Source organism: Primulina tabacum, chromosome 10 (genome assembly GCF_025594145.1).
Source record: "Primulina tabacum isolate GXHZ01 chromosome 10, ASM2559414v2, whole genome shotgun sequence".
NCBI classification, from domain to species: domain Eukaryota; kingdom Viridiplantae; phylum Streptophyta; class Magnoliopsida; order Lamiales; family Gesneriaceae; genus Primulina; species Primulina tabacum.
Window position 1 is genome coordinate 36,464,852 of NC_134559.1, and position 26,905 is coordinate 36,491,756.

General features: G+C 43.6%; 17 non-coding genes and 14 pseudogenes across 17 annotated transcripts; all 31 read left to right on the forward strand.

Moving 5' to 3' along the window:
* Positions 1 to 833: 833 nt before the first annotated feature.
* On the forward strand, positions 834 to 953 carry LOC142515099 (5S ribosomal RNA). The gene has a single exon (XR_012810960.1). It is a non-coding gene; the product is annotated as a 5S ribosomal RNA (ribosomal RNA).
* Positions 954 to 1,646: 693 nt separating this feature from the next.
* Positions 1,647 to 1,766, forward strand: LOC142512735 (5S ribosomal RNA; annotated as a pseudogene).
* Positions 1,767 to 2,456: 690 nt separating this feature from the next.
* Positions 2,457 to 2,574, forward strand: LOC142510649 (5S ribosomal RNA; annotated as a pseudogene).
* Positions 2,575 to 3,256: 682 nt separating this feature from the next.
* LOC142507000 (5S ribosomal RNA) lies at positions 3,257 to 3,375 on the forward strand. Its single transcript, XR_012805269.1, has one exon. It is a non-coding gene; the product is annotated as a 5S ribosomal RNA (ribosomal RNA).
* Positions 3,376 to 4,057: 682 nt separating this feature from the next.
* Positions 4,058 to 4,176, forward strand: LOC142509453 (5S ribosomal RNA). Its single transcript, XR_012807626.1, has one exon. It is a non-coding gene; the product is annotated as a 5S ribosomal RNA (ribosomal RNA).
* A 684-nt stretch (positions 4,177 to 4,860) lies between these two features.
* Positions 4,861 to 4,979, forward strand: LOC142517395 (5S ribosomal RNA). Its single transcript, XR_012813144.1, has one exon. It is a non-coding gene; the product is annotated as a 5S ribosomal RNA (ribosomal RNA).
* Positions 4,980 to 5,661: 682 nt separating this feature from the next.
* LOC142508876 (5S ribosomal RNA) lies at positions 5,662 to 5,780 on the forward strand. The gene has a single exon (XR_012807076.1). It is a non-coding gene; the product is annotated as a 5S ribosomal RNA (ribosomal RNA).
* A 682-nt stretch (positions 5,781 to 6,462) lies between these two features.
* On the forward strand, positions 6,463 to 6,581 carry LOC142516340 (5S ribosomal RNA). The gene has a single exon (XR_012812140.1). It is a non-coding gene; the product is annotated as a 5S ribosomal RNA (ribosomal RNA).
* A 683-nt stretch (positions 6,582 to 7,264) lies between these two features.
* On the forward strand, positions 7,265 to 7,383 carry LOC142509975 (5S ribosomal RNA). The gene has a single exon (XR_012808118.1). It is a non-coding gene; the product is annotated as a 5S ribosomal RNA (ribosomal RNA).
* Positions 7,384 to 8,065: 682 nt separating this feature from the next.
* On the forward strand, positions 8,066 to 8,183 carry LOC142511958 (5S ribosomal RNA; annotated as a pseudogene).
* A 680-nt stretch (positions 8,184 to 8,863) lies between these two features.
* Positions 8,864 to 8,979, forward strand: LOC142512023 (5S ribosomal RNA; annotated as a pseudogene).
* A 715-nt stretch (positions 8,980 to 9,694) lies between these two features.
* LOC142512291 (5S ribosomal RNA) lies at positions 9,695 to 9,817 on the forward strand (annotated as a pseudogene).
* Positions 9,818 to 10,899: 1,082 nt separating this feature from the next.
* LOC142509182 (5S ribosomal RNA) lies at positions 10,900 to 11,020 on the forward strand. Its single transcript, XR_012807368.1, has one exon. It is a non-coding gene; the product is annotated as a 5S ribosomal RNA (ribosomal RNA).
* Positions 11,021 to 11,609: 589 nt separating this feature from the next.
* Positions 11,610 to 11,728, forward strand: LOC142515376 (5S ribosomal RNA). The gene has a single exon (XR_012811224.1). It is a non-coding gene; the product is annotated as a 5S ribosomal RNA (ribosomal RNA).
* A 679-nt stretch (positions 11,729 to 12,407) lies between these two features.
* Positions 12,408 to 12,526, forward strand: LOC142510610 (5S ribosomal RNA; annotated as a pseudogene).
* Positions 12,527 to 13,069: 543 nt separating this feature from the next.
* On the forward strand, positions 13,070 to 13,188 carry LOC142517424 (5S ribosomal RNA). Its single transcript, XR_012813171.1, has one exon. It is a non-coding gene; the product is annotated as a 5S ribosomal RNA (ribosomal RNA).
* A 682-nt stretch (positions 13,189 to 13,870) lies between these two features.
* LOC142514940 (5S ribosomal RNA) lies at positions 13,871 to 13,989 on the forward strand. The gene has a single exon (XR_012810811.1). It is a non-coding gene; the product is annotated as a 5S ribosomal RNA (ribosomal RNA).
* Positions 13,990 to 14,673: 684 nt separating this feature from the next.
* On the forward strand, positions 14,674 to 14,792 carry LOC142514685 (5S ribosomal RNA). Its single transcript, XR_012810568.1, has one exon. It is a non-coding gene; the product is annotated as a 5S ribosomal RNA (ribosomal RNA).
* A 683-nt stretch (positions 14,793 to 15,475) lies between these two features.
* LOC142507765 (5S ribosomal RNA) lies at positions 15,476 to 15,598 on the forward strand. The gene has a single exon (XR_012806012.1). It is a non-coding gene; the product is annotated as a 5S ribosomal RNA (ribosomal RNA).
* A 685-nt stretch (positions 15,599 to 16,283) lies between these two features.
* On the forward strand, positions 16,284 to 16,406 carry LOC142511569 (5S ribosomal RNA; annotated as a pseudogene).
* Positions 16,407 to 17,088: 682 nt separating this feature from the next.
* LOC142517505 (5S ribosomal RNA) lies at positions 17,089 to 17,211 on the forward strand. Its single transcript, XR_012813248.1, has one exon. It is a non-coding gene; the product is annotated as a 5S ribosomal RNA (ribosomal RNA).
* A 714-nt stretch (positions 17,212 to 17,925) lies between these two features.
* On the forward strand, positions 17,926 to 18,044 carry LOC142508717 (5S ribosomal RNA). Its single transcript, XR_012806921.1, has one exon. It is a non-coding gene; the product is annotated as a 5S ribosomal RNA (ribosomal RNA).
* A 684-nt stretch (positions 18,045 to 18,728) lies between these two features.
* Positions 18,729 to 18,852, forward strand: LOC142511599 (5S ribosomal RNA; annotated as a pseudogene).
* A 1,084-nt stretch (positions 18,853 to 19,936) lies between these two features.
* LOC142511563 (5S ribosomal RNA) lies at positions 19,937 to 20,060 on the forward strand (annotated as a pseudogene).
* A 1,083-nt stretch (positions 20,061 to 21,143) lies between these two features.
* Positions 21,144 to 21,268, forward strand: LOC142511661 (5S ribosomal RNA; annotated as a pseudogene).
* Positions 21,269 to 21,952: 684 nt separating this feature from the next.
* Positions 21,953 to 22,071, forward strand: LOC142514100 (5S ribosomal RNA). Its single transcript, XR_012810010.1, has one exon. It is a non-coding gene; the product is annotated as a 5S ribosomal RNA (ribosomal RNA).
* Positions 22,072 to 22,754: 683 nt separating this feature from the next.
* LOC142514072 (5S ribosomal RNA) lies at positions 22,755 to 22,873 on the forward strand. The gene has a single exon (XR_012809984.1). It is a non-coding gene; the product is annotated as a 5S ribosomal RNA (ribosomal RNA).
* A 687-nt stretch (positions 22,874 to 23,560) lies between these two features.
* Positions 23,561 to 23,680, forward strand: LOC142512008 (5S ribosomal RNA; annotated as a pseudogene).
* Positions 23,681 to 24,265: 585 nt separating this feature from the next.
* On the forward strand, positions 24,266 to 24,385 carry LOC142512743 (5S ribosomal RNA; annotated as a pseudogene).
* Positions 24,386 to 25,058: 673 nt separating this feature from the next.
* On the forward strand, positions 25,059 to 25,180 carry LOC142512523 (5S ribosomal RNA; annotated as a pseudogene).
* A 1,044-nt stretch (positions 25,181 to 26,224) lies between these two features.
* LOC142512485 (5S ribosomal RNA) lies at positions 26,225 to 26,337 on the forward strand (annotated as a pseudogene).
* The last annotated feature ends 568 nt before the right edge of the window (positions 26,338 to 26,905 follow it).

The following is a 26,905-nucleotide window of genomic DNA, read 5'->3' on the forward strand; positions in this document are numbered from 1 at the left end:
CGATCTTCCCAGGGAGGTCACCATCCTACCTCTTCCATCGCGCTAGAACGGTTAACTTCTTGGTTATGATTGGGCGAGAGCAGTGCAGCGTGTTGTCCATCGCCGCCCACTCCACACGTACTCGAGGTCTTCCCAGGAAGTCCTCTTGTTGCACCCTTTTCGTGTTTTTCTATTTTTGATTACTTGTTGACAGACGATTTTCGGCTCAAATCATCTGAATCTCGATCGGGACCAGATGACATGTGAAATGAAACTAGCTCGGGCACTGCCGGATTTGGACAAAATTGTAGGCTAATTTGATTGTAAACGGGCAAACGGACGAGACTCATTACTACGCAATGAGTTGACGAGATTTTAGCCGAATTCCTTCTCTAAGACCCTCTAATTTGCGATTTAACGCTTCTGTTAAGCTTTCGTTTCCTCGAGAAATCCGCTTAGGAAGTTCGAAATTCGATTCCGGTTCCATTTTATCGTATCCAGGCATAATAATAGCTTTACATTCGTTATTTCCTTCTTCTTATTTTTTTTCTATTTTCTGGGAACATTTATCGATTTTTGTTGTCGTGAGCCGGTTCTGTGCGGAAGGGTATGACGCAGATTACTCCGGAGACGGTTAACTCATTAAAAACAATTATTTCGACTGTTTTATCCATAATTTACGTAAACGGTCGCGACACGAGGTTCCCAGGGAGGTCACCCATCTACCTCTGCCATCGCGCCAGAACGCTTAACTTCATGGTTATGATTGGGCGAGAGCAGTGCCGCGTGTTGTCCATCGCCGCCCGCTCCACACGTACTCGAGGGATATAAGAATAAACATCCCACTCAATGTCGGGTGCGATCATACCAGCACTAATGCACCGGATCCCATCAGAACTCCGAAGTTAAGCGTGCTTGGGCGAGAGAGCAGTACTAGGATGGGTGACCCCTGGGAAGTCCTCGTGTTGCACCCTTTTCGTGTTTTTATTTTTGATTACTTGTTGACAGACGATTTTCGGCTCAAATCAATTGAATCTCGATCGGGACCACATAAGACATGTGAAATGAAGTAGCTCGGGCACTGCCGGATTTGGACACAAATTGTAGGCTAATTTGATTGTAAAACGGCCAAACGCACGAGACTCATTACTACGGCAAGGAGTTGACGAGACTTGTAGCCGAATTCTTCTCTAAGACCCTCTAATTTGCGATTTAACGCTTCTGTTAAGCTTTCGTTTCCTCGAGAAATCCGCTTAGGACGTTCGAAATTCGATTCCGGTTCCCTTTTATCGTATCCCAGGCATAATAATAGCTTGTACATTCGTCTATTTTCTTCTTCTTATTTTTTTTTCGATTTTTCTGGGAACATTTATCGATTTTTGTTGTCGTGAGCCGGTTCTGTGCAAAAGGGTATGACGCAGATTACTTCCGGAGCCGGTTAGTACTCATTAAAAACAATTATTTCGGACTGCTTTAGCCATCAATTTACGTAAACGGTCGCGACCACGAGGTACTTCCCAGGGAGGTCACCCATCCTAGCTCTGCCATCGCGCCAGAACGCTTAACTTCGTGGTTATGATTGGGCAGAGCAGTGCCGCGTGTTGTCCATCCGGCACGCCACATCCACACGTACTCGAGGATATAGAATAAAAATCCCACGCAATGTCGGGTGGGATCATACCAGCACTAATGCACCGGATCCCATCAGAACTCCGAAGTGTAAGCGTGCTTGGCGAGAGGCAAAGGTACTGGATGGTGACACCCTGGAAGTCCTCGTGTTGCACCCTTTTTTCGTGTTTTCTATTTTGATTACTTGTTGACAGACGATTTTCGGCTCAAATCATCTGAATCTCGATCGTGGACCAGATAAGACATGTGAAATAAACGTAGCTCGGGCACTGCCGGATTTTGGACAAAATTGTAGGCGTAATTTGATTGTAAACGGGCAAACGGACGAGACTCATTACTACGCAATAAGCTGACGAGATTTAGCCGAATTCTTTCTATAAGACCCTCTAATTTTGCGATTTACCGCTTCTATTAAGTTTTCGTTTCCTCGAGAAATCCGCTTAGAAGTTCGAAAGTTCGATTCCGGTTCCATTTTATCGTATCACAGGCATAATAATAGCTTTACATTCGTTATTTCATTCTTCTTATTTTTTTTCTTTTTTCTGTGAACATTTATCAATTTTTGTTGTCGTGAGCCGGTTCTGTGCGGAAGGGTATGACGCAGATTACTTCGGAGACGGTTAACTCATTAAAACAATATTTCGACTGTTTTTATCCATAATTTACGTAAAACGGTCGCGACACTGAGGTCTTCCAGAGGGAGGTCACCCATCCTACCTCTGCCATCGCGCCAGATCGCTTAACTTCATGGTTATGATTGGGCGAGGAGAGGCAGTGCCGCGTGTTGTCCATCGCCGCCACATCCAACGTACTCGAAGGATATAAGAATAAACATTCCACTCAATGTCGTGTGCGATCATACCAGCACTTAGCAACGGATCACATCAGAACTCCGAAGTTAAGCGTGCTTTGGCGAGAGCAGTACTAGGATGGATGACCCCCTGGGAAGTCCTCGTGTTGCCCCCCTTTTCGTGTTTTTCTATTTTTGATTACTAGTTGACAGACGATTTTCGGCTCAAATCATCTGAATCTCGATCGTGACCAGATAAGACATGTGAAATGAAAGTAGCTCGGGCACTGCCGTATTTGGACAAAATTGTAGGCTATTTTGATTGTAAACGGGCAAACGGACGAGACTCATTACTACGCAATGAGCTGACGAGATTTTAGCCAAATTCCTTCTTTAAGACCCTCTAATTTTCGATTTACCGCTTCTGTTAAGCTTTCGTTTCCTCGAGAAATCCGCTTAGGAAGTTCGAAATTCGATTCCGGTTCCATTTTATCGTATCCTAGGCATAATAATAGCATTACATTCGTTATTTCTTTCTTCTTATTTTTTTTCTATTTTCAGGGAACATTTATCGATTTTTGTTGTCGTGAGTCGGTTCTGTGCGGAAGGGTATGACGCAGATTACTCCGGGACAGTTAACTCATTAAAAACAATTAATTCGACTGTTTTATCCTTAATTTACGTAAACGGTCGCGACACGAGGTCTTCCCAAGGAGGTCACCCATCCTACCTCTGCCATCGCGCCAGAACCCTTAACTTCATGGTTATGATTGGGCGAGAGCAGTGCCGCGTGTTGTCCATCGCCGCCCGCTCCACACGTACTCGAGGGATATAAGGATAAACATCCCACTCAATGTCGGGTGCGATCATACCAGCACTAATGCAACGGATCACATCAGAACTCCGAAGTTAAGCGTGCTTTGGCGAGAGCAGTACTAGGATGGATGACCCCCTGGGAAGTCCTCGTGTTGCCCCCCTTTTCGTGTTTTTCTATTTTTGATTACTAGTTGACAGACGATTTTCGGCTCAAATCATCTGAATCTCGATCGTGACCAGATAAGACATGTGAAATGAAAGTAGCTCGGGCACTGCCGGATTTGGACAAAATTGTAGGCTATTTTGATTGTAAACGGGCAAACGGACGAGACTCATTACTACGCAATGAGCTGACGAGATTTTAGCCGAATTCCTTCTTTAAGACCCTCTAATTTTCGATTTACCGCTTCTGTTAAGCTTTCGTTTCCTCGAGAAATCCGTTTAGGAAGTTTGAAATTCGATTCCGGTTCCATTTTATCGTATCCTAGGCATAATAATAGCATTACATTCGTTATTTCCTTCTTCTTATTTTTTTTCTATTTTCAGGGAACATTTATCGATTTTTGTTGTCGTGAGTCGGTTCTGTGCGGAAGGGTATGACGCAGATTACTCCGGGACAGTTAACTCATTAAAAATAATTATTTCGACTTTTTTAGCCATAATTTACGTAAACGGTCGCGACACGAGGTCTTCCCAGGGAGGTCACCCATCCTACCTCTGCCATCGCGCCAGAACGCTTAACTTCGTGGTTATGATTGGGCGAGAGCAGTGCCGCGTGTTGTCCATCGCCGCCCGTTCCACACGTACTCGAGGGATATAAGAATAAACATCCCACTCAATGTCGGGTGCGATCATACCAGCACTAATTCACCGGATACCATCTGAACTCCGAAGTTAAGCGTGCTCGGGCAAGAGCAGTGCTAGGATAGGTGACCCCCAGGGAAGTCCTCGTGTTGCACCCCTTTTCGTGTTTTTCTATTTTTGATTACTTGTTGACAGACGATTTTCGGCTCAAATCATCTGAATCTCGATCGGGACCGGATAAGACATGTGAAATGAAAGTAGCTCGGGCACTGCCGGATTTGGACAAAATTGTAGGCTAATTTGATTGTAAACGGCCAAACGCACGAGGACTCATTACTACGCAATGAGTTGACGAGATTTTAGCCGAATTCCTTCTCTAAGACCCTCTAATTTGCGATTTAACGCTTATGTTAAGCTTTCGTTTCCTCGAGAAATCCGCTTAGGATGTTCGAAATTCGATCCTGGTTCCATTTTATCGTATCCCAGGCATAATAATAGCTTTACATTCGTTATTTTCTTCTTCTTTTTTTTTTTCGATTTTCTGGGAACATTTATCGATTTTTTTTGTCGTGAGCCGGTTCTGTGCAAAAGGGTATGACGCAGATTATTCCGGAGACGGTTAACTCATTAAAAATAATTATTTCGACTTTTTTAGCCATAATTTACGTAAACGGTCGCGACACGAGGTCTTCCCAGGGAGGTCACCCATCCTACCTCTGCCATCGCGCCAGAACGCTTAACTTCGTGGTTATGATTGGGCGAGAGCAGTGCCGCGTGTTGTCCATCGCCGCCCACTCCACACGTACTCGAGGGATATAAGAATAAACATCCCACGCAATGTCGGGTGGGATCATATCAGCACTAATGCACCGGATCCCATCAGAACTCCGAAGTTAAGCGTGCTTGGGCGAGAGCAGTACTTGGATTGGTGACACCCTGGGAAGTCCTGGTGTTGCACCTTTTTTCGTGTTTTCTATTTTTGATTACTTGTTGACAGACGATTTTCGGCTCAAATCATCTGAATCTCGATCGGAACCAGATAAGACATGTGAAATCAACGTAGCTCGGGCACTGCCGGATTTAGACAAAATTGTAGGCTAATTTTATTGTAAACGGGCAAACGGACGAGACTCATTACTACGCAATAAGCTGACGAGATTTTAGCCGAATTCCTTCTCTAAGACCCTCTAATTTGTGATTTACCGCTTCTATTAAGTTTTCGTTTCCTCGAGAAATCCGCTTAGGAAGTTCGAAATTCGATTCCGGTTCCATTTTATCGTATCACAGGCATAATAATAGATTTACATTCGTTATTTTCTTCTTCTTATTTTTTTTCAATTTTCTGGGAACATTTATCGATTTTTGTTGTCGTGAGCCGGTTCTGTGCAAAAGGGTATGACGCAGATTATTCCGGAGACAGTTAACTCATTAAAAACAATTATTTCGACTGTTTTATCCATAATTTACGTAAACGGTTGCGACACGAGGTCTTCCCAGGGAGGTCACCCATCCTAGCTCTGCCATCGCGCCAGAACGCTTAACTTCATGGTTATGATTGGGCGAGAGCAGTGCCGCGTGTTGTCCATCGCCGCCCACTCCACACGTACTCGAGGGATATAAGAATAAACATCCCACTCAATGTCGTGTGCGATCATACCAGCACTAATGCAACGGATCACATCAGAACTCCGAAGTTAAGCGTGCTTTGGCGAGAGCAGTATTAGGATGGATGACCCCCTGGAAAGTCCTCGTGTTGCCCCCCTTTTCGTGTTTTTCTATTTTTGATTACTAGTTGACAGACGATTTTCGGCTCAAATCATCTGAATCTCGATCGTGACCAGATAAGACATGTGAAATGAAAGTAGCTCGGGCACTGCCGGATTTGGACAAAATTGTAGGCTATTTTGATTGTAAACGGGCAAACGGACGAGACTCATTACTACGCAATGAGCTGACGAGATTTTAGCCGAATTCCTTCTTTAAGACCCTCTAATTTTCGATTTACCGCTTCTGTTAAGCTTTCGTTTCCTCGAGAAATCCGCTTAGGAAGTTCGAAATTAGATTCCGGTTCCATTTTATCGTATCCTAGGCATAATAATAGCATTACATTCGTTATTTCCTTCTTTTTATTTTTTTTCTATTTTCAGGGAACATTTATCGATTTTTGTTGTCGTGAGTCGGTTCTGTGCGGAAGGGTATGACGCAGATTACTCCGGGACAGTTAACTCATTAAAAACAATTATTTCGACTGTTTTATCCTTAATTTACGTAAACGGTCGCGACACGAGGTCTTCCCAGGGAGGTCACCCATCCTACCTCTGCCATCGCACCAGAACGCTTAAATTCATGGTTATGATTGGGCGAGAGCAGTGCCGCGTGTTGTCCATCAGCGCCCGCTCCACACGTACTCGAGGGATATAAGAATAAACATCCCACTTAATGTCGGGTGCGATCATACCAGCACTAATGCACCGGATCTTATCAGAACTCCGAAGTTAAGCGTGCTTGGGCTTGAGCAGTACTAGGATGGGTGATCCCCTGGGAAGTCCTCGTGTTGCACTCTTTTTAGTGTTTTTCTATTTTTGATTACTTGTTGACAGACGATTTTCGGCTCAAATCATCTGAATCTCGATCGGAACCAGATAAGACATGTGAAATGAAAGTAGCCCGGGCACTGCCGGATTTGGACAAAATTGTAGGCTAATTTGATTGTAAACGGGCAAACGGACGAGACTTATTACTACGCAATGAGCTGACGAGATTTTAGCCGAATTCCTTCTCTAAGACCCTCTAATTTGCGATTTACCGCTTCTTTTAAGCTTTCGTTTCCTCGAGAAATCCACTTAGGAAGTTCGAAATTCGATTCCGGTTCCATTTTATCGTATCTCAGGCATAATAATAGCTTTACATTCGTTATTTCCTTCTTCTTATTTTTTTTCTTCTTTCTGGTAACATTTATCGATTTTTATTGTCGTGAGTCGGTTCTGTGCGGAAGGGTATGACGCAGATTACTCCGGACACGGTTAACTCATTAAAAACAATTATTTCGACTGTTTTATCCATAATTTACGTAAACGGTCGCGACACGAGGTCTTCCGAGGGTGCTCACCCATCCTAGCTCTGCCATCGCGCCAGAACGCTTAACTTCTTGGTTATGATTGGGCGAGAGCAGTGCCGCGTGTTGTCCATCGCCGCCCGCTCCACACGTACTCGAGGGATATAAGAATAAACATCCCACTCAATGTCGTGTGCGATCATACCAACACTAATGCAACGGATCACATCAGAACTCCGAAGTTAAGCGTGCTTTGGCGAGAGCAGTACTAGGATGGATGACCCCCTGGGAAGTCCTCGTGTTGCCCCCCTTTTCGTGTTTTTCTATTTTTGATTACTTGTTGACAGACGATTTTCGGCTCAAATCATCTGAATCTCGATCGGGACCAGATAAGACATGTGAAATGAAAGTAGCTCGGGCACTGCAAGATTTAGACAAAATTGTAGGCTAATTTGATTGTAAACGAGCAAACGGACAAGACTCATTACTACGCAATGAGCTGACGAGATTTTAGCCGAATTCCTTCTCTAAGACCCTCTAATTTGCGATTTACTGCTTCTATTAAGTTTTCGTTTCCTCGAGAAATCCGCTTAGGAAGTTCGAAATTCGATTCCGGTTCAATTTTATCGTATTCCAGGCATAATAATAGCTTTACATTCGTTATTTCCTTCTTCTTTTTTTTTTCTTTTTTCTGGTAAAATTTATCGATTTTTGTTGTCGTTAGCCGGTTCTGTGCGGAAGGGTATGACGCAGATTACTCCGGAGACGGTTAACTCATTAAAAACAATTATTTCGACTGTTTTATCCATAATTTACGTAAACGGTCGCGACACGAGGTCTTCCGAGGGTGCTCACCCATCCTAGCTCTGCCATCGCGCCAGAACGCTTAACTTCATGGTTATGATTGAGCGAGAGCAGTGCCGCGTGTTGTCAATCGCCGCCCACTCCACACGTACTCGAGGGATATAAGAATAAACATCCCACTCAATGTTGTGTGCGATCATACCAGCACTAATGCAACGGATCACATCAAAACTCCGAAGTTAAGCGTGTTTTGGCGAGAGCAGTACTAGGATGGATGACCCCTGGGAAGTCCTCGTGTTGCCCCCCTTTTCGTGTTTTTCTATTTTTGATTACTAGTTGACAGACGATTTTCGGCTCAAATCATCTGAATCTCGATCCCAGATAAGACATGTGAAATGAAAGTAGCCCGGGCACTGCCGGATTTGGACAAAATTGTAGGCTAATTTGATTGTAAACGGGCAAACGGACGAGACTCATTTCTACGCAATGAGCTGACGAGATTTTAGCCGAATTCCTTCTCTAAGACCCTCTAATTTGCGATTTACCGCTTCTGTTAAGCTTTCGTTTCCTCGAGAAATCCGCTTAGGAAGTTCGAAATTCGATTCCGGTTCCATTTTATCGTATCCCAGGCATAATAATAGCTTTACATTCGTTATTTTCTTCTTCTTATTTTTTTTTCTATTTTCTGGGAACATTTATCAATTTTTGTTGTCGTGAGCCGGTTCTGTGCGGAAGGGTATGACGCAGATTACTCCGGAGACGGTTAACTCATTAAAAACAATTATTTCCACTGTTTTATCCATAATTTACGTAAACGGTCGTGACACGAGGTCTTCCCAGGGAGGTCACCCATCCTAGCTCTGCCATCGCGCCAGAACGCTTAACTTCATGGTTATGATTGAGCTAGAGCAGTGCCGCGTGTTGTCAATCGCCGCTTACTCCACACGTACTCGAGGGATATAAAAATAAACATCCCACTCAATGTTGTGTGCGATTATACCAGCACTAATGCAACGGATCACATCAGAACTCCGAAGTTAAGCGTGCTTGGGCGAGAGCAGTAATAGGATAGGTGACCCCCTGGGAAGTCCTCGTGCATCCTTTTTCGTGTTTTTCTATTTTTGATTACTAGTTGACAGACAATTTTCGGCTCAAATCATCTGAATCTCGATCGGGACAAGATAAGACATGTGAAATGAAAGTAGCTCGGGCACTGCTGGATTTGGACAAAATTGTAGGCTTATTTGATTGTAAACGGGCAAACGGACGAGACTCATTAATACGCAATGAGCTGACTTGATTTTAGCCGAATTCCTTCTCTAAGACCCTCTAATTTGCGATTTACCGCTTCTCTTAAGCTTTCGTTTCCTCGAGAAATCCGCTTAGGAAGTTCGAAATTCGATTCCGGTTCCATTTTATCGTATCCCAGGCATAATAATAGCTTTACATCCGTTATTTCCTTCTTCTTATTTTTTTTCTATTTTCTTGGAACATTTATCGAATTTTGTTGTCGTGAGCCGGTTCTGTGCGGAAGGGTATGACGCAGAGTACTCCGGAGACGGTTAACTCAATAAAAACAATTATTTCGACTGTTTTATCCATAATTTACGTATTATTTCGACTGTTTTATCCATAACTTACGTAAACAGTCGCGACACGAGGTCTTCCCAATGAGGTCACCCATCCTAGCTCTGCCATCGCGCCAGAACGCTTAACTTCATGGTTATGATTGGCCGAGAGCAGTGCCGCGTGTTGTCCATCGCCGCCCGCTCCACACGTAATCGAGGGATATAAGAATAAACATCCCACTCAATGTCGGGTGCGATCATACCAGCACTAATGCACCGCTTCCCATCAAAACTCCGAAGTTAAGCGTGCTTGTGCGAGAGCAGTTCTAGGATGGGTGACCCCCTGGGATTCCAGTCCTCGTGTTGCACCCCTTTTCGTGTTTTTCTATTTTTGATTACTTGTTGACAGACGATTTTCGGCTCAAATCATCTGAATCTCGATCGGGACCAGATAAGACATGTGAAATGAAAGTAGCTCAGGCACTGCCGGATTAGGACAAAATTGTAGGCTAATTTGATTGTAAACGGGCAAACGGACGAGATTCATTACTACGCAAAGAGCTGACGAGATTTTAGCCGAATTCCATCTCTAAGACCCTCGAATTTGCGATTTACCGCTTCTGTTAAGCTTTCGTTTCCTCGAGAAATCCGCTTAGGAAGCTCGAAATTCGATTCCGGTTCCATTTTATCGTATCCCAGGCATAATAATAGCTTTACATTCGTTATTTTCTTCTTCTTATTTTTTTCTATTTTCTGGGAACCATTATCGATTTTTGTTGTCGTGAGCCGGTTCTGTTCGAGAGGGTATGACGCAGATTACCCCGGAGACGGTTAACTCATTAAAAACAATTATTTCGACTGAAATCAACATAGCTCGGGCACTGCCGGATTTGGACAAAATTGTAGGCTAATTTGATTGTAAACGGGCAAAAAAACGAGACTCGTTACTCCACAATGAGCTGGTGAGATTTTAGCCGAATTCCTTCTCTAAGACCCTCTAATTTTCGATTTTCCGCTTCTGTTAAGCTTTCGTTTCCTCGAGAAATCCATTTAGGAAGTTTGAAATTCGATTCCCATTCCATTTTATCGTATTCCAGACATAATAATTGCTTTACATTCGCTATTCCCTTCTTCTTATTTTTTTTTCTATTTTCTGGGTATATTTATCGATTTTTGTTGTCGTGAGCCGGTTCTGTGCGGAAGTGTATGACGGAGATTACTCCAGAGACGGATAACTCATTAAAAACAATTATTTCGACTGTTTTAGCCATAATTTACGTAAACAGTCGCACCACGAGGTCTTCCCAGGGTGGTCACCCATCCTTGCTCTGCCACCGCGCCAGAACGCTTAACGTCATGGTTATGATTGGGCGAGAGCAGTGCCGCGTGTTGTCCATCGCCGCCCGCTCCACACGTACACGAGGGATATTAAAATATACATCCAACTCAAGGTCGGGTGCGATCATACCAGCACCAATGCACCGGATCCCATCAGAACTCCGAAGTTAAGCGTGCTTGGGCGAAAGCGCAGTACTAGGATGGGTGACCCCCTGGGATGTCCTCGTGTTGTACACCTTTTCGTGTTTTTCTATTTTTGATTACTTGTTGACAGACGAATTTCGGCTCCAATCATCTGAATCTCGATCGGGACCAGATAAACATTTGAAATCAACGTAGCTCGGGCACTGCCGGATTTGGACAAAATTGTAGGCTAATTTGATTGCAAACGGGCAAACGAACGAGACTCGTTACTTCTCAATGATCTGGTGAGATTTTAGCCGAATTCCTTATCTAAGACCCTCTAATTTGCGATTTTTCGCTTCTGTTAAGCTTCCGTTTCCTCGAGAAAAAATGTTTAGGAAGTTCGAAATTCGATTCAAGTTCCATTTTATCGTATCCCAGGCATAATAATAGCTTTACATTCGCTATTTTCTTCTTCTTATTTTTTTTTCTATTTTCTGGGAACATTTAGTGATTTTTGTTGTCGTGAGCCGGTTCTGTGCGGAAGGGTATGACGCAGATTACTCCCGAGCAGATAACTAATTAAAAACAAAACGCTTAACCTCATGGTTCTGATTGGGCGAGAGCAGTGCCGCGTGTTGTCTATCGCCGCCCGCTACACACGTACTAGAGGGATATAAGAATAAACATCCCACACAATGTCGGGTGCAATCATAACAGCACTAATGCACCGGATCCCATCAGAACTCCGAAGTTAAGCATGCTTGGGAGAGAGCAGTACTAGGATGGGTGACCCCCTGGGAAGTTCTCTTGTTGCACCCATTTTCGTGTTTTCTACTTTTGATTACTTGTTGACAGACGATTTTTGGCTCAAATCATCTGAATCTGGATCGTGACCTGATAAGACATGAGAAATCAACGTAGCTCGGGCACTGCCGGATTTGGACAAAATTGTAGGCTAATTTGATAGTAAACGGGCAAACGACCGAGAAACTTTACTACGCAATGAGCTGACGAGATTTTAGCCGAATTCCTTCTCTAAGACCCTCTAATTTGCGATTTACCGCTTCTTTTAAGCTTCCGTTTCCTTGGAAATCCGCTTAGTAAGTTCTAAATTCGATTCTGGTTCCATTTTATCGTATCCCAAGCATAATAATAGCTTTACATTCGCTATTTCTTCTTCTAATTTTTTTCTATTTTGTGGGAACATTTATCGATTTTTGTTGTCGTTAGCCGGTTCTGTGTGGAAGGGTATGATGCAGATTACTCCGGAGACGGTTAACTCATTAAAAACAATTATTTCGACTGTTTTATCCATAATTTACGTAAACGGTCGCGAAACGAGGTCTTCCCAGGGAGGTCACCCATCCTACCTCTGCCATCGCGCCAGAACGCTTAACTTCATGGTTATGATTGGGCGAGAGCAGTGCCGCGTGTTGTCCATCGCCGTCCGCTCCACACGTACTCGAGGGATATAAGAATAAACATCCCACTCAATGTCGGGTGCTATCATACCAGCACTATTTCACTGGATCCCATCATAACTCCGAAGTTAAGCGTGCTTGGGAGAGAGCAGTACTAGGATGGGTGACCTCCTAGGAAGTCCTCGTGTTGTACCCCATTTCGTGTTTTTCTATTTTTGATTACTTGTTGACGGACGATATTCTGCTCAAATCATCTGAATATCGATCGGGACCAAATAAGACATGTGAAATCAGCGTAGCTCGGGTAGTGCCTGATTTGGACAAATTTGTAGGCTAATTTTATTGTAAACGGGCAAACGGACGAGACTTATTACTACGCAATGAGCTGACGAGATTTTAGCCGAATTCCTTCTCTAAGACCCTCTAATTTGCGATTTACCGCTTCTGTTAAGCTTTCGTTTCCTCAAGAAATCCGCTTAGAAAGTTCGAAATTCGATTCCGGTTCCATTTTATCGTATCACAGGCATAATAATAGCTTTACATTCGTTATTTCCTTAATTTACGTAACCGGTCGCGACACGAGGTCTTCCAAGGGAGGTCACCCGTCCTAGCTCTGCCATCGCGCTAGAACGCTTAACTTCATGGTTATGATTGGGCGAGAGCAGTGCCGCGTGTTGTCCATCGCCGCCCGCTCCACACGTACTCGAGGGATATAAGAATAAACATCCCACTCAATGTCGGGTGCGATAATACCAGCACTAATGCACCGGATCCCATCAGAACTCCGAAGTTATTTGTGCTTGGGCGAGAGCAGTACTAGGATGAGTGACCCCCTGGGAAGTCCTCGTGTTGCACCCCTTTTCGTGTTTTTCTATTTTTGATTATTGGTTGACAGACGATTTTCGGCTCAAATCATCTGAATCTCGATCGGGACCAGATAAGACATGTGAAATCAACCTAGCTCGGGCACTGCCGGATTTGGACAAAATTGTAGCCTAATTTGATTGTACACAGGCAAACGAACGAGACTCATTATCCGCGAGGAGCTGACGAGATTTTAGCTGAATTCCTTCTCTAAGACCCTTTAATTTGCGATTACCGCTTCTCTTAAGCTTTCGTTTCCTCGAGAAATCTGCTTAGGAAGTTCGAAATTCGATTTCGGTTCCATTTTATCGTATCTCAGGCATAATAATAGCTTTACATTCGTTATTTCCTTCTCCTTATTTTTTTTTCTATTTTCTGGGAACATTTATCGATTTTTGTTGTCCTGAGCCGGTTCTGTGCAGAAGGGTATGACGCAGATAACTCCGAAGACGGTTAACTAATTAAAAACAATTATTTCGACTGTTTTATCCATAATTTACGTAAACGGTCGCGACACGAGGTCTTCACACGGAGGTCACCCATCCTAGCTCTGCCATCGCGCCAGAACGCATAACTTCATGGTTATGATTGGGCGAGAGCAGTGCCGCGTGTTGTCCATCGCCGCCCGCTCCACACGTACTCGAGGGATATAAGAAAAAACATCCCACTCAATGTTGGGTGCGATCATACCAGCACTAATGCACCGGATCCAATCAGAACTCCGAAGTCAAGCATGCTTGGGCGAGAGCAGTACTAGGATGGGTGACCCCCTGGGAACTCCTCGTGTTGCACCCCTTTTCGCGTTTTTCTATTTTTTATTACTTGTAGACAGACGATTTTCGGCTAAAATCATCTGAATCTCGATCGGGACCAGATAACACATGTGAAATGAAAGTAGCTCGGGCACTGCCGGATTTGGACAAAATTGTAGGCTAATTTGATTGTAAACGAGCAAACGGACGAGACTCATTACTACGCAATGAGATGACGAGAATTTTAGCCGAATTTCTTCTCTAAGACCCTCTAATTTGCGATTTACCGCTTCTGTTAAGCTTTCGTTTTCTCGAGAAATCCGCTTAGGAAGTCTAAATTCGATTCCGGTTCCATTTTATCGTATCCCAGACATAATAATAGCTTTACATTCGTTATTTCCTTCTTCTTATTTTTTTTTCTATTTTCTGGGAACATTTATCGATTTTTGTTGTCGTTAGCCAGTTCTGTGCGGAAGGGTATGACGCAGATTACTCCGGAGACGGTTAACTCATTAAAAACAATTATTTCGACTGTTTTGTCCATAATTTACGTAAACGGTCGCGACACGAGGTCTTCCCAGGGAGGTCACCCATCCTACCTCTGCCATCGCGCCAGAATGCTTAACTTCATGGTTATGATTGGGCGAGAGCAGTGCCGTGTGTTGTCCATCGCCGTCCGCTCCACACGTACTCGAGGGATATAAGAATAAACATCCCACTCAATGTCGGGTGCGATCATACCAGCACTAATGCACCGGATCCCATCAGAACTCCGAAGTTAAGCGTGCTTGGGCGAGAACAGTACTAGGATGGGTGACCCCATGGAAAGTTTTCGTGTTGCAACCCTTTTCGTGTTTTTATATTTTTGATTACTTGTTGACAGACGATTTTCGGCTCAAATCATCTGAATCTCGATCGGGACCAGATAAGACATTTGAAATGAAAGTAGCTTGGGCACTGCCGGATTTGGACAAAATTGTAGGCTAATTTGATTGTAAACGGGCAAGCGGACGAGACTCATTACTACGCAATGAGATGACGAGATTTTAGCCGAATTCCTTCTCTAAGACCCTCTAATTTGCGATTTAACGCTTCTGTTAAGCTTTCGTTTCGTCATGAAATCCGCTTAGGAAGTTTGAAATTCGATTTCGGTTCCATTTTATCGTATCCCAAGCATAATAATAGCTTTACATTCTTTATTTCCTTCTTCTTATTTTTTTTCTATTTTCTGGGAATATTTATCGATTTTTGTTGTCGTTAGCCGGTTCTGTGCAGAAGGGTATGACACAGATTACTCCAGAGACGGTTAACACATTAAAAACAATTATTTCGACTGTTTTATCCATAATTTACGTAACCGGTCGCGACACGAGGTCTTCCAAGGGAGGTCACCCATCCTAGCTCTGCCATCGCGCTAGAACGCTTAACTTCATGGTTATGATTGAGCGAGAGCAGTGCCGCGTGTTGTCCATCGCCGCCCGCTCCACACGTACTCGAGGGATATAAGAATAAACATCCCACTCAATGTCGGGTGCGATCATACCAGCACTAATGCACCGGATCCCATCAGAACTCCGAAGTTAAGCGTGCTTGGGTGAGAGCAGTACTAGGATGTGTGACCGACCCCCTGGGAAGTCCTCGTGTTGCACCTCTTTTCGTGTTTTTCTATTTTTGATTACTTGTTGACAGACGATTTTCGGCTCAAATCATCTGAATCTCGATCGGGACCAGATAAGACATGTGAAATGAAAGTAGCTCGGGCACTGCCGGATTTGGACAAAATTGTAGGCTAATTTGATTGTATACGGGCAAACGGACGAGACTTATTACTACGCAATGAGCTGACGAGATTTTAGCCGAATTCCTTCTCTAAGACCCTTTAATTTGCGATTTACCGCTTCTCTTAAGCTTTCGTTTCCTCGAGAAATCCGCTTAGGAAGTTCGAAATTCGATTCCTGTTCCATTTTATCGTATCCCAGGCATAATAATAGCTTTACATTTCGTTATTTCCTTCTTCTTATTTTTTTTTCTATTTTCTGGGAACATTTATCGATTTTTGTTGTCCTGAGCCGGTTCTGTGCGGAAGGGTATGACGCAGATTACTCCGGAGACGGTTAACTCATTAAAAACAATTATTTCGACTGTTTTATACATAATTTCCGTAAACGGTCGCGACACGAGGTCTTCCCAGGGAGATCACTCATCCTAGCTCCGCCATCGCGCCAGAACGCTTAAATTCATGGTTATGATTGGGCGAGAGCAGTGCCACGTGTTGTCCATCGCCGCCCGCCCCACACGTACTCGAGGGATATAAGAATAAACATCCCACTCAATGTCGGGTGCGATCATACCAGCACTAATGCACCGCATCCCTTCAGAACTCCGAAGTTAAGCGTGCTTGTGCGAGAGCAGTACTAGGATGGGTGACCCCTGGGATTCCCAGTCCTCGTGTTGCACCCCTTTTCGTGTTTTTCTATTTTTGATTACTTGTTGACAGACGATTTTCGGCTCAAATCATCTGAATCTCGATCGGGACTAGATAAGACATGTGAAATGAAAGTAGCTCGGGCACTGCCGGATTTGGACAAAATTGTAGGCTAATTTGATTGTAAACGGGCAAACGGACGAGACTCATTACTACGCAATGAGCTGACGAGATTTTAGCCGAATTCCTTCTCTAAGACCCTCTAATTTGCGATTTACCGCTTCTGTTAAGCTTTCGTTTCCTCGAGAAATCCGCTTAGGAAGTTCGAAATTCGATTCCGGTTCCATTTTATCGTATCCCAGGCATAATAATAGCTTCACATTTGTTATTTCCTTCTTCTTATTTTTTTCTATTTTATGGGAACATTAATCGATTTTTGTTGTCGTGAGCCGGTTCTGTGCGGAAGGGTATGACGCAGATTACTCCGGAGATGGTTAACTCATTAAAAACAATTATTTCGACTGTTTTAACCATAATTTACGTAAACGGTCGTGACACGAGGTCTTCCCAGGGAGGTCACCCATCCTAACTCTGCCATCGCGCCAGAACGCTTAACTTCATGGTTATGATTGGGCGAGAGCAGTGCCGCGTGTTGTCCATCGCCGCCCGCTCCACACGTCTTCGAGGGATATAAGAGTAAACTTCCCACTCAATGTCGGGTGCGATCATACCAGCACTAATGCACCGGATCCCATCAGAACTCCGAAGTTAAGCGTGCTTGGGCGAGAGCAGTACTAGGATGTGTGACCGACCCCCTGGGAAGTCCTCGTGTTGCACCTCTTTTCGTGTTTTTCTATTTTTGATTACTTGTTGACAGACGATTTTCGGCTCAAATCATCTGAATCTCGATCGAGACTAGATAGGACATGTGAAATGAAGGTAGCTCGGGCACTGCCGGATTTGGACAAAATTGTAGGCTAATTTGATTGTAAACGGGCAAACGGACGAGACTCATTCTATGCAATGAGCTGACGAGATTTTAGCCGAATTCCTTCTCTAAGACCCTCTAATTTGCGATTTACTGCTTCTGTTAAGCTTTCGTTTCCTCGAGAAATCCGCTTAGGAAGTTCGAAATTTGATTCCGGTTATATTTTATCATATCTCAGGCATAATAATAGCTTTACATTCGCTAATTCCTTCTTCTTATTTTTTTCTTATTTTCTGGGAACATTTAGCGATTTTTGTTGTCGTGAGCCGGTTTTGTGCGAAAGGGTATGACGCAGATTACTCCGGAGACGGTTAACTCATTAAAAACAATTATTTCGACTGTTTTATACATAATTTACGTATTATTTCGACTGTATTATTCATAATTTACGTAAACGGTCGCGACACGAGGTCCTCTCAGGGAGGTCACCCATCCTAGCTCTACCATCGCGCTAGAACGCTTAACTTCATGGTTATGATTGGGCGAGAGCAGTGCCGCATGTTGTCCATCGCCGCCCGCTCCACACATACTCGAGGGATGTTAAAATAAACATCACACTCAATGTCGGGTGCGATCATACTAGCTCTAATGCACCGGATCCCATCAGAACTCCGAAGTTAAGCGTGCTAGGGCAAGAGCAGTACTAGGTGGGTAACCCCCTTGGAAGTCCTCGTGGTTGCACCTTTTTTAGTGTTTTTCTATTTTTGATTACTTGTTGACAGACGATTTTCGGCTCAAATCATCTGAATCTCGATCGGGACCAGATAAGACATGTGAAATGAAAGTAGCTCGGGCACTGCCGGATTTGGACAAAATTGTAGGTTAATTTGATTGTAAACGGGCAAACGGACGAGACTCATTACTACGCAATGAGCTGACGAGATTTTAGACGAATTCCTTCTCTAAGACCCTCTAATTTGCCATTTACCGCTTCTGCTAAGCTTTCGTTTCCTCGAGAAATCCGCTTAGGAAGTTCGAAATTCGATTCCGGTTCCATTTTATCGTATCTCAGGCATAATAATAGCTTTGCATTCTTTATTTCCTTCTTCTTATTTTTTTTTCTATTTTCTGGGAAAATTTATCGATTTTTGTTGTCGTGAGCCGGTTCTGTGCGGAAGGGTATGACGCAGATTACTCCGGAGTTGGTTAACTAATTAAAAACAATTATTTCGACTGTTTTATCCATAATTTACGTAAACGGTCGCGACACGAGGTCTTCCCAAGGTGGTCACCCATCCTTGCTCTGCCATCGCGCCAGAACGCTTAACTTCATGGTTATGATTGGGCGAGAGCAGTGCCGCGTGTTGTCCATCGCCGCCCACTCCACACGTAATCGAGGGATATAAGAATAAACATCCCACTCAATGTCGGGTGTGATCATACCAGCACTATTGCACCGCATCCCATCAAAACTCCGAAGTTAAGCGTGCTTGTGCGAGAGCAGTACTAGGATGGGTGACCCCCTGGGATTCCCAGTCCTCGTGTTGCACCCCTTTTCGTGTTTTTCTATTTTTGATTACTTGTTGACAGACGATTTTCGGCTTTAAATCATCTGAATCTCGATCGGGACCGGATAAGAAATGTGAAATGAAAGTAGCTCAGGCACTGCCGGATTTGGACAAAATTGTAGGCTAATTTGATTGTAAACGGGGAAACGGACGAGATTCATTACTACGCAATGAGCTGACGAGATTTTAGCCGAATTCCTTCTCTAAGACCCTCGAATTTGCGATTTACCGCTTCTGTTAAGCTTTCGTTTCCTCGAGAAATCCGCTTAGGAAGCTCGAAATTCGATTCCGGTTCCATTTTATCGTATCCCAGGCATAATAATAGCTTTACATTCGTTATTTTCTTCTTCTTATTTTTTTTCTATTTTCTGGGAACCATTATCGATTTTTGTTGTCGTGAGCCGGTTCTGTGCGAAAGGGTATGACGCAGATTACCCCGGAGATGGTTAACTCATTAAAAACAATTATTTCGACTGAAATCAACATAGCTCGGGCACTGCCGGATTTGGACAAAATTGTAGGCTAATTTGATTGTAAACGGGCAAAAAAACGAGACTCGTTACTCCGCAATGAGCTGGTGAGATTTTAGCCGAATTCCTTCTCTAAGACCCTCTAATTTTCGATTTTACGCTTCTGTTAAGCTTTCGTTTCCTCGAGAAATCCATTTAGGAAGTTCGAAATTCGATTCCCATTCCATTTTATCGTATCCCAGACATAATAATTGGTTTACATTCGCTATTCCCTTCTTCTTATTTTTTTTTCTATTTTCTGGGTATATTTATCGATTTTTGTTGTCGTGAGCCGGTTCTGTGCGGAAGTGTATGACGCAGATTACTCCAGAGACGGATAACTCATTAAAAACAATTATTTCGACTGTTTTATCCATAATTTACGTAAACAGTCGCACCACGAGGTCTTCCCAGGGTGGTCACCCATCCTTGCTCTCCCATCGCGCCAGAACGCTTAACTTCATGGTTATGATTGGGCGAGAGCAGCGCCGCATGTTGTCCATCGCCGCCCGCTCCACACGTAATCGAGTGATATAAGAATAAACATCCCACTCAATGTCGAGTGCGATCATACCAGCACTAATGCACCGCATCCCATCAAAACTCCGAAGTTAAGCGTGCTTGTGCGAGAGCAGTACTAGGATGGGTGACCCCCTGGGATTCCCAGTCCTCGTGTTGCACCCCTTTTCGTGTTTTTCTATTTTTGATTACTTGTTGACAGACGATTTTCGGCTCAAATCATCTGAATCTCGATCGGGACCAGATAAGACATGTGAAATGAAAGTAGCTCAGGCACTGCCGGATTTGGACAAAATTGTAGGCTAATTTGATTGTAAACGGGCAAACGGACGAGATTCATTACTACGCAATGAGCTGACGAGATTTTAGCCGAATTCCTTCTCTAAGACCCTCGAATTTGCGATTTACCGCTTCTGTTAAGCTTTCGTTTCCTCGAGAAATCCGCTTAGGAAGCTCGAAATTCGATTCCGGTTCCATTTTATCGTATCCCAGGCATAATAATAGCTTTACATTCGTTATTTTCTTCTTCTTATTTTTTTTCTATTTTCTGGGAACCATTATCGATTTTTGTTGTCGTGAGCCGGTTCTGTGCGAAAGGGTATGACGCAGATTACCCCGGAGACGGTTAACTCATTAAAAACAATTATTTCGACTGAAATCAACATAGCTCGAACACTGCCGGATTTGGACAAAATTGTAGGCTAATTTGATTGTAAACGGGCAAAAAAACGAGACTCGTTACTCCGCAATGAGCTGGTGAGATTTTAGCCGAATTCCTTCTCTAAGACCCTCTAATTTTCGATTTTCCGCTTCTGTTAAGCTTTCGTTTCCTCGAGAAATCCATTTAGGAAGTTCGAAATTCGATTCCCATTCCATTTTATCGTATCCCAGACATAATAATTGCTTTACATTCGCTATTCCCTTCTTCTTATTTTTTTTTCTATTTTCTGGGTATATTTATCGATTTTTGTTGTCGTGAGCCGGTTCTGTGCGGAAGTGTATGACGCAGATTACTCCAGAGACGGATAACTCATTAAAAACAATTATTTCGACTGTTTTATCCAAAATTTACGTAAACAGTCGCACCACGAGGTCTTCCTAGAGAGGTCACCTATCCTAGCTCTGCCATCGCGCCAGAACGCTTAACTTCATGGTTATGATTGGGCGAGAGCAGTGCCGCGTGTTGTCCATCGCCGCTCGCTCCACACGTACTCGAGGGATATAAGAAGAAACATCCCACTTAATTTTGGGTGCGATCATGCCAGCACTAATGCACCGGATCCCATCAGAACTCCGAAGTTAAGCGTGCTTGCGCGAGAGCAGTAGTAGGGAGGGGTGACCCGACCCCCTGGGAAGTCCTCGTGTTGCACCATTTTTCGTGTTTTTCTATTTTTCATTACTTGTTGACAGACGATTTTCGGCTCAAATCATCATAATCTCGATCGGGACCGGATAAGACATGTGAAATGAAAGTAGCTCGGGCACTGCCGGATTTGGACAAAATTGTAGGCTAATTTGATTGTAAACGGGCAAACGGACGAGACTCATTACTATGCAATGAGCTGACGAGATTTAGCCGAATTCCTTCTCTAAGACCCTCTAATTTGCGATTTACCGCTTCTGTTAAGCTTTCGTTTTCCTCGAGAAATCCGCTTAGGAAGTTCAAAATTCGATTCCGGTTCCATTTTATCATATCACAGGCATAATAATAGCTTTACATTCGCTATTTCATTCTTCTTATTTTTTTCTTATTTTCTGGGAACATTTAGCGATTTTTGTTGTCGTGAGCCGGTTCTGTGCGGAAGGGTATGACGCAGATTACTCCGGAGACGGTTAACTCATTTAAAACAATTATTTCGACTGTTTTTGCCATAATTTACGTAAACGGTCGCGACACGAGGACTTCCCAGGGAGATCACCCATCCTAGCTCTGCCATCGCGCCAGAACGCTTAACTTCATGGTTATGATTGGGCGATAGCAGTGCCGCGTGTTGTCCATCGCCGCCCGCTCCACACGTACTCGAGGGATATAAGAATAAACATATCACTCAATGTCTGGGTGCGATCATACCAGCACTAATGCACCGGATCCCATTAGAACTCCGAAGTTAAGCGTGCTTGGGCGAGAGCAATACTAGGATGGGTGACCCTTTGGGAAGTCTTCGTGTTGCACCCCTTTTCATGTTTTTCTATTTTTTATTACTTGTTGACAGACGATTTTCGGCTCAAATCATCTGAATCTCGATCGGGACCAGATAAGACATGTGAAATCAACGTAGCTCGGGCACTACTAGATTTGGACAAAATTATAGGCTAATTTGAGTGTAAACGGGCAAACGGACGAGAATTATTACTCCGCAAAGAGCTGGCGATATTTTAGCTAAATTCCTTCTCTAAGACCCTCTAATTTACGATTTACCGCTTCTGTTAAGCTTCCATTTCCTCGAGAAATCGGCTTTGGAAGTTAGAAATTCGATTCCGGTTCCATTTTATCGTATCTCAGACATAATAATAGCTTTACATTCGCTATTACCTTCTTCTTATTTTTTTTTCTATTTTCTGGGAATATTTTGCGATTTTTGTTTTCGTGAGGCGGTTTTGTGCGAAAGGGTATGACGCAGATTACTCCGAAGAAGGTTAACTCATTAAAAACAATTATTTCAACTGTTTTATCCATAATTTACGTAAACGATCGCGACACGAAGTCTTCCCAGGGAGGTCGCCCATCCTAGCTCTACCATCGCGCTAGAACGCTTAACTTCATGGTTATGATTGTGCGAGAGCAGTGCCGCGTGTTGTCCATCGTCGCCCGCTCCACACGTACTCGAGGATATAAGAATAAACATCCCACTCAATGTCGGGTGCGATAATACCAGCACTAATGCACCGGATCCCATCAGAACTCCGAAGTTAAGCGTGCTTGGGCGAGAGAAGTACTAGGATGGATGACCCCCTGGAAAGTCCTCGTGTTGCACCCATTTTTGTGTTTTTCTATTTTTGATTGATTACTTGTTGACAGACGATTTTCGGCTCAAATATTCTGAATCTCGATCGGGAACAAATAAGACATGTGAAATCAACGTAGCTCGGGCACTGCCGGATTTGGACAAAATTGTAGGTTAATTTTATTGTAACAGGGCAAACGAACGAGACTCATTACTCCGCAATGAGCTGACGAGATTTTAGCCGAATTCCTTCTCTAAGACCCTCTAATTTGCGATTTTCCGTTTCTGTTAAGCTTCCATTTCCTCGAGAAATCCGCTTAGCAAGTTCGAAATTCGATTCCGGTTCCATTTTATCGTATCCCAAGCATAATAATAGCTTTACATTCGCTATTTTCTTCTTCTTATTTTTTTTCTATGTTCTGGGAACATTTTGCGATTTTTGATGTCGTGAGCCGGTTCTGTGCGGAAGGGTATGACGCAGATTACTCCGGAGACGGTTAACTCATTAAAAACAATTATTTCGACTGTTTTTGCCATAATTTAAGCAAATAGTCGCGACACGAGGACTTCCCAGGGAGGTCACCCATCCTTGCTCTGCCATCGCGCCAGAACGCTTAACGTCATGGTTATGATTGGGCGACAGCAGTGCCGCGTGTTGTCCATCGCCGCCCGCTCCACACGTACACGAGGGATATTAAAATATACATCCAACTCAAGGTCGAGTGCGATCATACCACACCAATGCACCGGATCCCATCAGAACTCCGAAGTTAAGCGTGCTTGGGCGAAAGCGCAGTACTAGGATGGGTGACCCCCTGGGATGTCCTCGTGTTGTACACCTTTTCGTGTTTTTCTATTTTTGATTACTTGTTGACAGACGAATTTTGGCTCCAATCATCTGAATCTCGATCGGGACCAGATAAAACATTTGAAATCAACGTAACTCGGGCACTGCCGGATTTGGACAAAATTGTAGGCTAATTTGATTTTAAACGGGCAAACGAACGAGACTCGTTACTTCTCAATGATCTGGTGAGATTTTAGCCGAATCCTTATCTAAGACCCTCTAATTTGCGATTTTTCGCTTCTGTTAAGCTTCCGTTTCCTCGAGAAAAAATGTTAGGAAGTTCGAAATTCGATTCAAGTTCCATTTTATCGTATCCCAGGCATAATAATAGCTTTACATTCGCTATTTCTTCTTCTTATTTTTTTTTCTATTTTCTGGGAACATTTAGTGATTTTTGTTGTCGTGAGCGGTTCTGTGCGGAAGGGTATGACGCAGATTACTCCCGAGAGGATAACTAATTAAAAACAAACGCTAACTTCATGGTTCTGATTGGGCGAGAGCAGTGCCGCGTGTTTGTCTATCGCCGCCCGCTACACACGTACTCGAGGGATATAAGAATAAACATCCCACACAATGTCGGGTGCCAATCATAACAGCACTAATGCACGGATCCCATCAGAACTCCGAAGTTAAGCATGCTTGGGGATGAGAGCAGTACTAGGATGGGCGACCACCTGGAAGTTCTCGTGTTGCACCATTTCGTGTTTTCTACTTTTGATTACTTGTTGACAGACGAATTTTCGGCTCAATCATCTGAATCCTGATCGTGACCTGATAAGACATGAGAATCAACGTAGCTCGGGCACTGCCGGATTTGGACAAAATTGTAGGCTAATTTGATAGTAACGGGCAAACGACGGGGACACCTTTACTACGCAATTGAGCTGACGAGATTTTAGCTGAATTCCTTCTCTAAGACCCTCTAGTTTGCGATTTATTGCTTCTTTTAAGCTTCCGTTTCCTTGGAAATCCGCTTAGTAAGTTCTAAATTCGATTCCGGTTCCATTTATCGTATCCCAAGCATAATAATAGCTTTACATTCGCTATTTCTTTTTCTAATTTTTTTCTATTTTGTGGGAACTATTATCGATTTTTGTTGTCGTTAGCCGGTTCTGTGTGGAAGGTATGACGCAGATTACTCCGGAGACGGTTAACTCATTAAAACAATTATTTCGACTGTTTTATCCATAATTTACGTAAACGGTCGCGAAACGAGGTCTTCCAGGGAGGTACCCATCCTACCTCTGCCAATCGCGCCAGAACGCTTAACTTCATGGTTATGATTGGCGAGAGCAGTGCCGCGTGTTGTCCATCGCCGCCTGCTCCACACGTACTCGAGGGATATAAGAATAAACATCCCCACTCAATGTCGGGTGCTATCATACCAGCACTATTGCACTGGATCCCATCATAACTCCGAAGTTAAGCGTGCTTGGGAGGAGAACAGTACTAGGATGGGTGACCCCCCTAGGAAGTCCTCGTGTTGGTACCCCATTTCGGTTTTTTCTATTGTTTGATTACTTGTTGACGGACGATTTTCTGCTCAATCATCTGAATATCGATCGGGACCAAATAAGACATGTGAAATCAGCGTAGCTCGGGTAGTGCCTGATTTGGACAAATTGTAGGCTAATTTTATTGTAAACGGGCAAACGGACGAGACTCATTACTTCGCAAAGTGCTCGCGAGATTTTAGCTAAATTTCTTCTCTAAGACCCTCTAATTTGCGATTACCGCTTCTGTTAATGTTCCGTTTCCTCGAGAAATCAATTTAGGAAGTTCGAAATTCGATTCCGGATCCATTTTATCGTATCCAGGAATAATAATAGCTTTACATTCTTGGAAGTCCTCGTGTTGCACCCCTTTTCGTGTTTTTCTATTTTGATTACTTGTTGACAGACGATTTTCGGTTCAAATCATCTGAATCTCGATCGGGACCAGATAAGACATGTGAAATGAAGTAGCTCGGGCACTGCTGGATTTGGACAAAATTGTAGGCTAATTTGATTGTAAACGGGCAAACGGACGAGACTCATTACTACGCAAATGAGCTGACGAGATTTTAGCCGAATTTCTTCTCTAAGGACCCTCTAATTTGCGATTTACCGCTTCTGTAAGCTTTCGTTTCCCGAGAAATCCGCTTAGAAGTTCGAAATTCGATTCCGGTTCCATTTTATCGTATCCCAGGCATAATAAGCTTTACATTCGTTTTTTCCTTCTTCTTATTTTTTTTCTATTTTCTGGAAACATTTATCGATTTTGTTGTCGTGAGCCGGTTCTGTGCGGAAGGGTATGACGCAGATTACTCCGGAGACGGTTAACTCATTAAAACAATATTTCGACTGTTTTATCTATAATTTACGTAAACGGTCGCGACATGAGTTTTTCCAGGGAGGTCACCCATCCTAGCTCTGCCATCGCGCCAGAACGCTTAACTTCATGGTTATGATTGGGCGAGAGTAGTGCCGCGTGTTGTCCATCGCCGCCCGCTCCACACATACTCGAGGGATATAAGAATAAACATCCCACTCAATGTCGGGTGCGATCATACCAGCACTAATGCACCGGATCCCATCAGAACTCCGAAGTTAAGGTGCTTGGCGAGAGCAGTACTAGGATGGTGACCCCCTGGGTCCTCGTGTTGCACCCCTTTTCGTGTTTTTCATTTTTGATTACTTGTTGACAGACGATTTTCGGCTCAATTCATCTGAATCTCGATCGGACTAGATAACATGTGAAATGAAAGTAGCTCGGGCACTGCCGGATTTGGACAAAATTGTAGGCTAATTTGATTGTAACGGGCAAACGGACGAGACTCATTACTACGCAATGAGCTGACGATTTTAGCCGAATTCCTTCTCTAGGACCCTCTAATTTGCGATTTACCGCTTCTATTCAGCTTTCGTTTCCTCGAGAATCCGCCTAGGAAGTTCGAAATTCGATTCCGGTTCCATTTTATCGTTCCCAGGCATAATAATAGCTTTACATTTGTTATTTTCTTCTTCTTATTTTTTTTTATTTTCTAGGAACATTTATCGATTTTTGTTGTCGTGAGCCGTTCTGTGCGGAAGGGTATACGCAGATTACTCCGGAGACGTTAACTCATTAAAACAATTATTTTCGCGGTGTGTTTTATCCATAATTTCCGTAACGGTCGCGACACGAGGTCTTCCCAGGGAGGTCACCCATCCTTACTCTGCCATCGCGCCAGAACGCTT